Source organism: Myotis davidii, unplaced genomic scaffold (assembly GCF_000327345.1).
Source record: "Myotis davidii unplaced genomic scaffold, ASM32734v1 scaffold281, whole genome shotgun sequence".
NCBI lineage: Eukaryota > Metazoa > Chordata > Mammalia > Chiroptera > Vespertilionidae > Myotis > Myotis davidii.
Genome location: NW_006293784.1, coordinates 4,920,659 through 4,932,684, shown reverse-complemented (window position 1 = coordinate 4,932,684; position 12,026 = coordinate 4,920,659). Strand labels below are relative to the sequence as shown.

Below are 12,026 nucleotides of genomic sequence, written 5' to 3'. Positions count from 1 at the left end.
AATGTAATATAGAGGTATTTCTCACTTCTTATAAATTACAAGTGGCCTGGTGCATGAATTCGTGCACATTGAAAGGAAATTAATTAGAAGAAATATTTTAATATCACTATTTGCCTTTTCTCTATAATAGAAGTGCCAACCAAATTCATGATTGACAATGACAGATCGAAACACACGCGTGCGATTGGCGCCAGCAAGAGCTTTATATGTATCATGCATGTTCAAGTCAACATTTATTTTTAAATTGCCAGTGGGTATCATATGTACTGGCCGGTTGGTCATACATGCATACATACATACATACATACAGTCAGTCAGTCATTTAGTATTTTATATATACAGATTTGGGGGTGGGGAGGTAAAGAATTATAAATTAGGTCATCTGGAAATCCAGATGGGCTGAGCTCCCAAATGGCGCCAGCCTAGTATTTATATTTTAAAGTATTAAAGACAATCTCCATATACATAAATTCTTTCACAAGTTAGATGTTATCTTAAATTAGGTGTTAATGTAAAGGAAATTGAAATGATTTACCGCTGGATGTTCCTGATCTTGCATACATTGAACTAACATCCGTTTGATGACGTCTAAATAGTGCTGCTGTTGGTTCCCAAAAATTCCAGGGAAGTTCATCTGAACAATAAAGATTTAAATTTTAAAAAAACAAACAAACAAAAAAAAAAAGAATGGCTGCCCAAAGTAGACGGAGGTGGGGCAGGGTAAATGATATGCAAGTGGAGGTCACATATTTCCCCTTGGGAAAATTGTAAGGTCTCATCCCTCACTCCCAACAGGATTGGGATATTCTTCTGCCTTGGGGGAAAAAAAGGGTGATTATCAAGGGGCAGCTCAGACCCTGTGTCCTAGGGATATTGATGTTTCCCAGTGCCTGAGATAAGGGCAAGCTTGGTCATGTTTCTGAACACATGTCTGAGCAACCACACTTCCTTATATCCAGGGGCCCAAGAGAATGATAGGTATTCTATAGGGCAGTGGTGGCGAACCTATGACACGCGTGTCAGAGGCGACACGCGAACCCATTTTTTTGGTTGATTTTTCTTTGTCAAATGGCATTTAAATATATAAAATAAATATCAAAAATATACATCCTTGTTTTACTGTGGTTGCAAATATCAAAAAATTTCTATATGTGACACAGCACCAGAGTTAAGTTAGGGTTTTTCAAAATGCTGACACGCCAAGCTCAAAAGGTCCACCATCACTGTTCTACACCATCTGTCATTTCATCTCCACATATAAATTAGTAAGAAAAAAGGTTTTGTTTTTTTGACAGATATTTATAAAAATAACAAAATATGCAAATATTAATAGCAAATACTATTATAACTTAGTATAAGGTCTGCTTGTATGCTCTAGAGCAGCTGTGGGCAAACTACGGCCCATGGGCCGGATCTGACCCGTTTGAAATGAATAAAACTAAAAAAAAAAAAAGACCGTACCTTTTTATGTAATGATGTTTACTTTGAATTTATATTAGTTCACACAGACACTCCATCCATGCTTTTGTTCCGGCCCTCTGGTCCAGTTTAAGAACCCACTGTGGCCCTCGAGTCAAAAAGTTTGCCCACACTTGCTCTAGAGGCAGCATGTGGTCTGAAGCCTTTAAAACTGCCCGGCAGCCTGGATCTTACCTAACCCTGTGACTTGGGGTAAGTCGGGGCCACACTTCCGCATGAGCACACCAGCATGAAGTGGGGTGGAGTGTGGAGTGGGCGTCTTTGATTGTCCATCTCTCCCAGCTCAGTTTGTCCCCAGCAGTCACATCACCTGCTCTTGGAGTCTAGGACAAGGTTCCTAGGAGAGGCAGCCAGGCTTCAGCTTTCTTTCCAGTAACCTTGAGCCTGATTTGCACAGTGGAGGCAAGTTTCAAATCCAAAGCCAACTCTCAGGAAGTTCTCCTGGGAGTCTAAGGGAATGGTGTCAAGCCATAAGTACAGGCTGCTTTCCTATTAATAGTTCCTATGGAATCTGTAGAGTGCTTTCAGCAGTTGTAAAGCATGTTCATGCTTACAGCCCTGGGAGTGCTTCACTGTTGAGAAATAGGCTTAAAGAGGTTACACAGGAGATACGTGGTAGCTTAGGGACATAGACCCAGATATTCTGACCCCCAAAGCCTGTGCTTGCTATACTACAGCACACTACATTTTGCCTAATGGGCTGCACAGTATTTGCCAACCATTCTTTTCTGAGTCTCTTATTTTGCCTGGCCCTATTGTTTTGTTTATAATTCTGATGTGATGGAAATCTTTTTGTGGGATGGCAGGAAGCTGTGTAGTTTATTGCAAAGAGCGGTAGATTAAAACTCATGGACCTAGAATCCAAGTCCCAGCTTGATTACTAGAAGGCTGTGTGACCCTGAGCCAGCTTCTTGATCTCTCTGGCCTTAGATTCTGTTAAACGAGGGCCTCAGCCTTGATATTTGTGCTGTTTCACAGCTCTCACATTCTCACATGAACCCAGGCCTATTGGGGAAAACTGTGCAGGTGCCACTGAGGACAGTTTTTCTGAAAAACAAGCTCTAGTTCTGAATGTCTCTTCAGGAGTTGACTTTTATAAAGTCAAAGATTTGGCCTACGAGTCCTTGTGGTGTCTAGATGGCCATAATGTTGTGTCTCTGTTTCAGGTACATTGTGCTATATAACCTACAAGTAGTGGCTTGAAACAATAAGGATTTAGTATTTCTCATAACTCTGTGGTTGGTGGGTTCAGTTGGGCAATTCTTCTGCTCTCTCTGGGGTCAGTCAAGTGGCTGTATTTGGTTGGCTTAGGTGGGGCTAAAATGTCCAAGATGATCTCCCTCGCATATTGGGGTTTAGATGCTGGCTATTGGCTGAAGATCTTAGCTCTGCTCAACCTGTTTCTCCAGCAGAATAGCCCTGACCATTTTTTTCTCTTTTTTTGCATATCAAGGCTTTAAAGAGGGTAAAAGTGCAAATTTCAAGTCCTCTTAAGGCAGTGGTTCTCAACCTTGGCTGCACATTAGAATCACCTGGGAATCTTTTTAAAATCCTGATTTCTGGGCCTCATCCTCTGGAAATTCTGTTTCTTTGTTATGGGGTGGGCCACAACATTAGTAACAAAGAAACAGAATTTCCGGAGGATGAGGCCCAGAAATCAGGATTTTAAAAAGATTCCCAGGTGATTCTAATGTGCAGCCAAGGTTGAGAACTACTGTCTTAAGGCCCGAGCCTGTAATTTATACAGCACCCCTTCTCCCATATTCCATTGGTCAAAGCAAGTCAGAGCCACCTGTATTCAAGGGGAGGGGAGACTGACCTTTCCATCTGTTGATGGATGCTGGAAGCCGGTCATCCTTGCTGCTGTCACAGTCGCTGCAGGGAAGAAACATCTGCACAGCATATGTTTCAAGGGACCTGGCGTATATGTCATATTGTTCTTAATATGTTTGCTCCCCTTCTTAGCGCTATGTGTTCTAACCAGGGTCACCTCTCCAAGAAAGGTTGTTTCCCCAGATGGGAATTTTTCCCTGGAGTTAGGGATTAACAGGACTAAGGAAGGGAATAAATCAGTAAAACCTCTTAACTAAGTGCCAGGCAGGTAGTTAATCACCTTAACTATGAACAATCATGCTTAAGCTACATAATCTTTACTTAGGATAATCTCCTTCAGTTTACTTCCTTGTAGCTTAACAGAACAGTAGAGTAGTGACCTTGGAACGGAGATAAGAAATGCCCTAACCTTTGGAATAGAATGGATAGGATTAAAATCAACTGGTATAAATACAGATGTAATAGGAGAATAGAGAACCTGGCTAGAGAACTTGGCTGGAGAACCTGGCTAGGCTGCTGATCAACTGTACGTTGTCTCTGTGTCATTCCTTCTTCACCGACTCCCTCCACACCTTTGGGAACCCCTGGACCTGCTGGGGCTGGGCCCCAACATCTGGCACCAAAAAGGAAGACTTCTAGAAGCTCCCCGTGCAGCATGGCAGTGTTTGCGCTGTGGCCTTTACGAGTGGTCACCTCAGAACCAGTCTCCCTGTGAGCGGCGCACAGAAACCTCGAACCGGTGGAGTCTCCTGTAACCAGGAGCCCAGAGAGCCACGGAGACAGTACCCTTGTCTGGGCGGTGGACATCTGCAGTAAGAATGCCCTTCCCCCCTTATTTGAATGACCCTCCCATGGGAATCCCAGCACTCCCACCAGGGATTCCACCACCACAGTTTCCTGGCTTTCCTCCACCTATACCTCCAGGAACCCCAATGATTCCTGTACCAATAAGCATTATGGCTCCTGCTCCAACTGTCCTAGTACCAACTGTGTCCATGGTTGGAAAGCATTTGGGAGCAAGAAAGGATCATCAAAGCTTAAAGGCAAAGGAAAATGATGAAAATTATGGTCCTACTACTACTGTTTTTCTTGGCAACATTTCAGAGAAAGCCTCAGACATGGTCATAAGACAGCTCCTTGCTAAATGTGGCTTGGTTTTAAGCTGGAAGAGAGTACAAGGTGCATCTGGAAAACTTCAAGCCTTTGGATTCTGTGAGTATAAGGAGCCTGAATCTACCCTCCGTGCACTCAGGTTATTGCATGACCTGCAGATTGGAGAGAAGAAACTGCTTGTTAAAGTTGATGCAAAGACAAAGGCACAACTGGATGAATGGAAAGCAAAGAAGAAAGCTTCTAATGGGACTATTAGGCCAGAAACTGTCACTAATGATGACGAAGAAGCCTTAAATGAAGAACCGAAGAGAAGAGATCAGATGACCAAAGGGGCCATTGAAATTTTAATATGTGAATACTCCAGTGAGCTCAATGCCCCCTCACTCTCACCCCAGGAAGAAGAAGGAGGACATTTTCCGCAGATTTCCAGTGGCACCTCTGAACCTGTATCCACTCATCACTAAGGAAGATATAAATGCTGTAGAAATGGAAGAAGACAAAAGAGACCTGATATCCCGAGAGATCAGCAAATTCAGAGATACACACAAGAAACAGGAAGAAGAGAAAGGCAAAAAAGAAAAAGAAAGACAGGAAATTGAGAAAGAACGGAGAGAAAGAGAGAGGGAGCGTGAAGGGGAATGAGAAAGGCGAGAACGCGAAAGGGAAAGAAAACGTGAACGAGAGAAAGAGAAAGAACGGGAGCGGGAACGAGAAAGGGATAGGGATCGTGACCGGACAAAGGAGAGAGATCGGGATCGTGATCCAGAGAGAGAGATCCTGACCGCGATCAGGAAAGGAGTTCAGATCGGAATAAGGATCGGAGTCGATCAAGAGAAAAGAGCAGAGATGGTGAAAGGGAGCAGGAAAGAGAGAGAGAGAGAGAATGAGAAAGGGAATGTGAATGAGAAAGAGAGCGTGAAAGGGAACGGGAGGGAGAAAGAGAAAAATACCAGAAGAGGGACAGAGAAGAGGATGAACGAAGAAAACAACTCTGGGAGAAAGAAGTTGCTTATGAAAAACGTGTTAAGAACTGGGAAATCAGAGAACGGAAGAAACGCCGGGAGTATGAGAAAGAGGCTGAAAGAGAAGAGGAAAGGAGAAGAGAAATGGCAAAAGAAGCTAAACTACTAAAAGAATTCTTAGAAGATTATGATGATGATAGAGATGACCCCAAATATTACAGAGGAAGTGCTCTTCAGAAAAGATTGCGTGGCAGGGAAAAGGAAGTGGAAGCAGATGAACGGGATAGGAAAAGAGAGAAGGAAGAGCTAGAGGAAACCAGGCAGCGACTTCTGGCAGAAGGGCATCCGATCCAGATGCAGAGCTTCAGAGGATGAACAAGAGGCTGAGAGGCGCAGACAACCACAGATAAAGCAAGAACCAGAATCAGAAGAAGAGGAAGAAGAAACGCAAGAAAAAGAAGAAAAACTAGAGGAACCTGTGGAAGAGGAAGAAGAGCCAGAGCAGAAACCCTGTCTTAAACCAACTCTGAGGCCCATCAGTTCTGCCCCATCTGTTTCCTCTGCCAGTGGCAATCCAACACTCCTGGGGATGAGTCTCCCTGTGGTATTGTTCCTCAAGAACATTCTCCAGATCAACAACAACCTGAGGAGCATAGGCCAAAAATAGGACTGAGACTTAACCTGGGTGCTTCCAATAGTCCTGGTCAACCTAACTCTGTGAAGAGAAAGAAACTCCCTGTAGATAGTGTCTTTAACAAATCTGAGGATGAAGACAGTGATGATGTACCCCGAAAAAGGAAACTGGTTCCCTTGGATTATGGTGAAGATGATAAAAATGCTGCCAAAGGCACCGTAAACACTGAAGAAAAGTGCAAACACATTAAGAGCCTCATTGAGAAAATTCCTACAGCCAAACTTGAGCTTTTTGCCTATCCCCTGGATTGGTCTATTGTGGACTCTATATTGATGGAAAGACGAATTAGACCTTGGATTAATAAGAAAATTATATAATACATAGGTGAAGAAGAAGCTACATTAGTTGATTTTGTTTGTTCTAAGGTTATGGCTCATAGTTCACCTCAGAGCATTTTAGATGATGTTGCCATGGTACTTGATGAAGAAGCAGAAGTTTTTATAGTCCAAATGTGGAGATTATTGATATATGAAACAGAAGCCAAGAAAATTGGTCTTGTGAAGTAAAACTCTCTGTCCGTTGAGAGTTCCATTTCAGATATCATCTTTCCCATCCTTCAAAGGACTTTGAAAAATTTTTTTGTTTTCAAAGACATTTGTGAGATCTGTAATTTTTTTTAAGTGTAGAAAATGTGAATATATATATATTTGTCCTCCAATTTGTTGATGCCCTGTGTACTCCCTTGGTTGTAAAGACATCCGAATCCTACCTTGGTTCTCTTTATACTCACCACGTACAAATTTGTATTGTTTGAGTTTTGGAGTTTAAACCCTCTTACTAAAAGAAGCAGAAGCCATCAGTGATTCTTTTTTTTTAAAATATATTTTATTGATTTTTCACAGAGAGGAAGGGAGAGGGATAGAGAGTTAGAAACATCGATCAGCTGCCTCCTGCACACTCCCCACCGGGGACGTGCCCACAATCCAGGCACATGCCTTTGACCGGAACCGAACCTGGGACCGTTGAGTCCGTAGGCCAAGGTTCTATTCACCGAGCCAAACCAGTCAGGGCCATCAGTGACTCTTGAGAGGTGTGCTTGGGAAGGTACACTTGAGTTGAAGAAATATATTGTCACATGGTAGCGATGGAGTGGGAGTCCCAGTGGCTCATTTTTATTTCACAGAGCCAAACGTTGGAACAAATGAGCATTTTGGGAAGGAGAGAGCCAGAATAGCCTTTGTGCTTATAAAATAGGTCAACTATTAAAAGTAGTGTTCACTTAATAGATTATAAAATAGACTGATAGATTTATAAACAAGGAGATAATTATTTTCTAAGTTTTCCTGGATTAGAGAAACAGGTACTTCCTAAATGTTTTGTTATGAATGTGAGCAGGGACATGTGTCTGGCATCTAACTGACATTCAGTAAAACTCCACTGAGTGAGCAAATGCATGAATCAATGAATGACCTGTCCTGATTCATTCTTCTTTTCTATATAAAAAGGTTGAATAATTGAGTTTTCTTCATTCTCTGTCTCCTGGCTTGAAAGTTATGCATACTTTTCACATTGTTATAGTGGTTGTCCTTACTTGTGCTTTCCCCCAGATACAAGGAGATGGTAAGTTTCCTTACATTGATTCCAAGTTCCATGTCCCCCTCCTGAAATACACAGGTGGATTTTCTATGATGCTAATGATTCTGAAGTTCAGGGCCCTTCACTTGCATGCTCCAATGTTTTAGTACATATTTAACAAGTGTGAGGAGGTGTGATACACACATAAAGAACTGCATTTTTTCCCCAATTATATAGACAGAAATCTGGAGAATATTTGTGGGAATGGATAGTGAGAGTGTGTGATTAAGGTAGAAGGAATATAAAGTTGGAAAGCCTTAAAAAATGGGACTGAGGTTTCAGAGGGAGTGGGGAGAGAAATAGAGGAGGGGGAAGGGGGAGGAAGGGGGAAGAAAGATGAGGGAAGGAGAAGGAACGCTTTTTATCCCTTCTGCTTCTCCCCAGATGGAGACTGTCACTTACAAAGGCCATGGAGATAGGTGAACCCTCAGGATATAATGCAAAGCTAGGAAGGAGACAGATATTTTTAGCAAGATACATTGCAGAAGATAAGGTGGCTGGGGTTTAATCATTGTGCTAGTTGTCTTTCAGATCCTTTATCTGAGGACTTCCTTCCTCTCCTTTACTGCAATGCTGATGTCAATTGACCCCTCACTATCCTACCCATTCATGGACATAGACAAAGACACAAAATGACTTAGAACTCACAATGGAGGTAAGACACAGGAAAGGTAGGACCTTGGTGAGGGAAAAGGGTGGGAGGTGGGGGTGAAAAGGACTGAGAACCTGTGGGTGGTGGGAGAGACAGAGGGTGTGAGGATGAAGTGTTGTAATGTACCCCGCGAATCACAGAAGGACGCCTCAAGAAGTCGAATTAAAGAGTCACATTTATTGCAGTCCGGGACTATGAGGGGTCATTCTCAAATCTCATAGTAACAAGATGGTCGAAAAACCAGGTTTATATAGGCAAAAATCACAAAGGTATTGATTATAAGTTAGTTAAATTATAGTTTTGTGTCTCCACATCACCGAATCAACAGAAACACATTACCTGGAGCCACTGAGGCAATTTAGAGTAATTGTGCAGTCCTGGTTCCCAGGTACAGAAGAATGTGCTTTCTAAAACCAGTAAGATCACAATCAATGGGATAGTCATTCAATCGAATGGGATGATTTATACAATCCAGAAAATCAAAATAACTTTTGTATTGTTAAGCCAAACAACAGAGTTAGAGTTAAACTACAGTTTCTACCTGAGATGGTTGCTACCATACTTCAGAGGGAATAAGAGGAATCTTCTGATGGCAGGTTAACTGGGAGGTTCTGCTCAAGAGACTGGACCAAGACCCAGTACCAAGGAGAGAGCCCTTGGAGACACACTGAACAGCCTAGAGATGTGACATTGACCTGGCCTTGCCGTGGCTAGGAATTTTTTCACTGACCAGAAGCAAAGACTGGCTGAACACTCTCTAGGGCTGTGTGTGCGTGCTTCACTGACCGAGAGTAAGACCACTTTATTTTAGGTTTTAACCGCCCCTCCTTTTACCATCAAGAGCATAGTGGCAGGTTACAGTAGAAAAAGAAATGGCATGTGTCAGAGTAAAAACAGCCATAGGTCTGGAAGACTGATTTAATCACACTGCTCCTGACATCAGATCCTCTTGTTTCTCTCTAGCCCCACCATCAGCCATAGCAAGTCAGATTTCATGGATATGAGCAACTAACACTGAGGCATTCCTCTGATTTATGGACTCACTAAGCCGCCCAGCAGTATCATGAATAATTTGTGTGGCATTTAACCTGCAGTGGAAAGATTCAACAGTTCATTTTCCATCTGCAAACCTCAGAGGAACTTTCTGGCCAGTCAGCTGTTATTTGATCAATTGACCACTCAGTTAACTGTGCACCTGGGTTAAAAGATAGTGGATGGTGAAATTACATTGGAATGTTTCATGAGTCAAGGCATTCCCATTGAAGAAAAAAATAATTTCACAAACTGCAAGGTTTTAACAATCACGACTGTGAAAATGGTATTTTAAAGTGATGTTCTGGGTTCTAGCTTAATTTTCAAATTTTCTGTATTTTGATTTCTAAGTGGTGTGCTGTTTTAAGGAAAGGATGTTTTCCTTACAAGGTGCTTTGCTGTGTACACAACTTATCTGTAACAACAGAATCTTGCTCTCCTTTCTCATCCACAAAAGAACAAAGATAGCAGGGCTTTATAGAAAGCTATATGAAAGAAAATGAAAGCTGGAAATATTTTAACATTAGGATGAGTTAATGCAAATAAAAAGTATAACAAGATGGAAATTTTGGTGAATGTGTCCAGATAAATCACATAACCAATAGGATGCAAAAGATGGAGAGTGCCTTGTTTCTGTGTCCTTGGGATTTTAAGAGTGCGTTAAGCCAAGGGCACTGGTTGTACAGAGATCTTTGCAAAGACTGAATTTCAGTGTATCACTGAAAGGAACTCCTAATTCTATTACAAGAAGAAAATCCATATGTAAGGGAAGTAATCAAGGAAGGATTAACCGTGGACTTGTTAGCTTTTCCCTCAGTGGAAAAGGAGCGAAGAAGGAATTTGTGTAGCAAATAAGCTCGTAAAGAGGCCTATCTGCCGGACACTCCTGGGGACCATAGTGACTAACTCGGTCATAAACAGTGTGTCTAAATCAAGTGTTGGCAAATCTATGATGTCTATTTGTGACTCTCATTAACTTCAGAGTATTTCAACTTGGGATTTGGTAGAATACATTCCACAAGTGGACTGTGTGAGTGGCTTGAGATGGCAGCAATTGTATCAGTCGGTTCTTTAGGATCCTCTCATTACCACCTGCTATCGTTCAGCAAGGACGAGCTCATCTTCACAAGGGAGGAGGGGTTGAAATGGAAATAAAAAACAGGAGGGAAGAGTTTGAATCATACATCTGACTCTCTTTGCTTTGATTTCAGGCTCACTAAGCAACCTTTTCATTAGCAATCAGCTTCCCAGAGTTGCCTCTGAGGGAAAGATTGCACTAGTCTTCATAATGTGAGAGTTTTGTTCCATACGACTGTGGGAAGCTGCCTATTGCCTTCTCTAGCAGAGAGGTGTGGACAAGGAGCCCGGAATGCTGGTGACCCTTGAGCCCTGGCATAGGTCAGTGCTATGCACCCACTGTTTAGTCCAGACAATGTCGCTGAAGCAACTTCCCCACCAGATAGTCATGTAAATCCTTACTGATCAGACAGTCTGTCTGTTACTGGAAATTGCCTGCCTAAGGGCTATAGGTGGGTCCCAAACTGAATAAAAGGATGGCAAGGCCTGAGCCCAACTGGGATGCGCTTCCTCCTGGCTCCCCAATTTCCAATTATTATTTCTTGTCTCGTCTCTTACATTTGCATGCGGTGCCTCTTCCAGAGCCGGAACCCTGAACTGCGCGGACGGAGGTCACATTCACATATGACAGTTCAATTTCTGATATCAATGAGTACATTTTCGTTTTTATAGTCCAGCGGTCATTAGTCTAGTGGTTCTTAAACTTTAGCATGCGTGGGAATCACATCATGTGAGCATGTGCTTGGTTCATTTCAAATAGGGCTTATTAAAACTAGATTGCTGGGGAGGGGGAGGGAGAGGGGTTTAGAGAGCAACCAAAGGACTTGTATGCATGCATATTAACATAACCAATGGACACAGACACTGGGGCGGTTGGGGCTTGCCGGGGTTGGGAATGGCTGGTGGGGGGAGGGGGGAGAAGGAGGGTCAATAGGGAAAAAGGAGACATATGTAAAACTTCAGACAATAAAAAACAAACACAAAAACTAGATTGTTGGGCAATCTATAATGTGAGCTACAGAAGCAAATTTGAACATTTTAAATTTTTAGTAGCTAATTTAAAAAGGTAAAAAGAAACAGGTGAAACGAGTGGATAATGTTTTTATTTAACCCTACATATCCAACATATTCCCATTTCAATATGTAATGAATATAAAACTGTGATGAAATAGCCTAAACTTTTTTTTTCTATACTAAGTCTTCAAAACCAGGTGCATTTGACCCAGCACATCTCAGTTTGGACTAGCTGCTAGTATATTTCAGCAGCTTCAGGTGGCGGGTGACTAATGGATTGAACAGTGTGGTTTTAGAGCCTCCGAATTCTCCGAACGTATGCCACCAGAATAAAGCAGCTAAGTTCACACAGTTTTGAAAACTCTGCCAGGGGCTTTTGGAACAACCACTGACACCCATTCCTGGAGCCCAGGTTGGAATTCTTGCTCTTAAGGTTCTCACAGCTCCCAGAGGATCTGGTGTTGCTGTTTCCAGCAGAAAATAACAAAATAGCCTTTGCTTTTGTGGCGTACATGTGGGGGCACACTGACTCACCTGAGCTTTAAAACAGGGGCTTCTGCTCTTTCTGTCCCTGGTTTCTTGGTACTACCTGCCG

The 12,026-nt window shown here is 42.4% G+C and overlaps 1 pseudogene; it reads left to right on the top strand.

Annotated features, from left to right (window-relative positions):
- Positions 1-3,975: 3,975 nt before the first annotated feature.
- Positions 3,976-6,807, top strand: LOC102760173 (annotated as a pseudogene).
- The last annotated feature ends 5,219 nt before the right edge of the window (positions 6,808-12,026 follow it).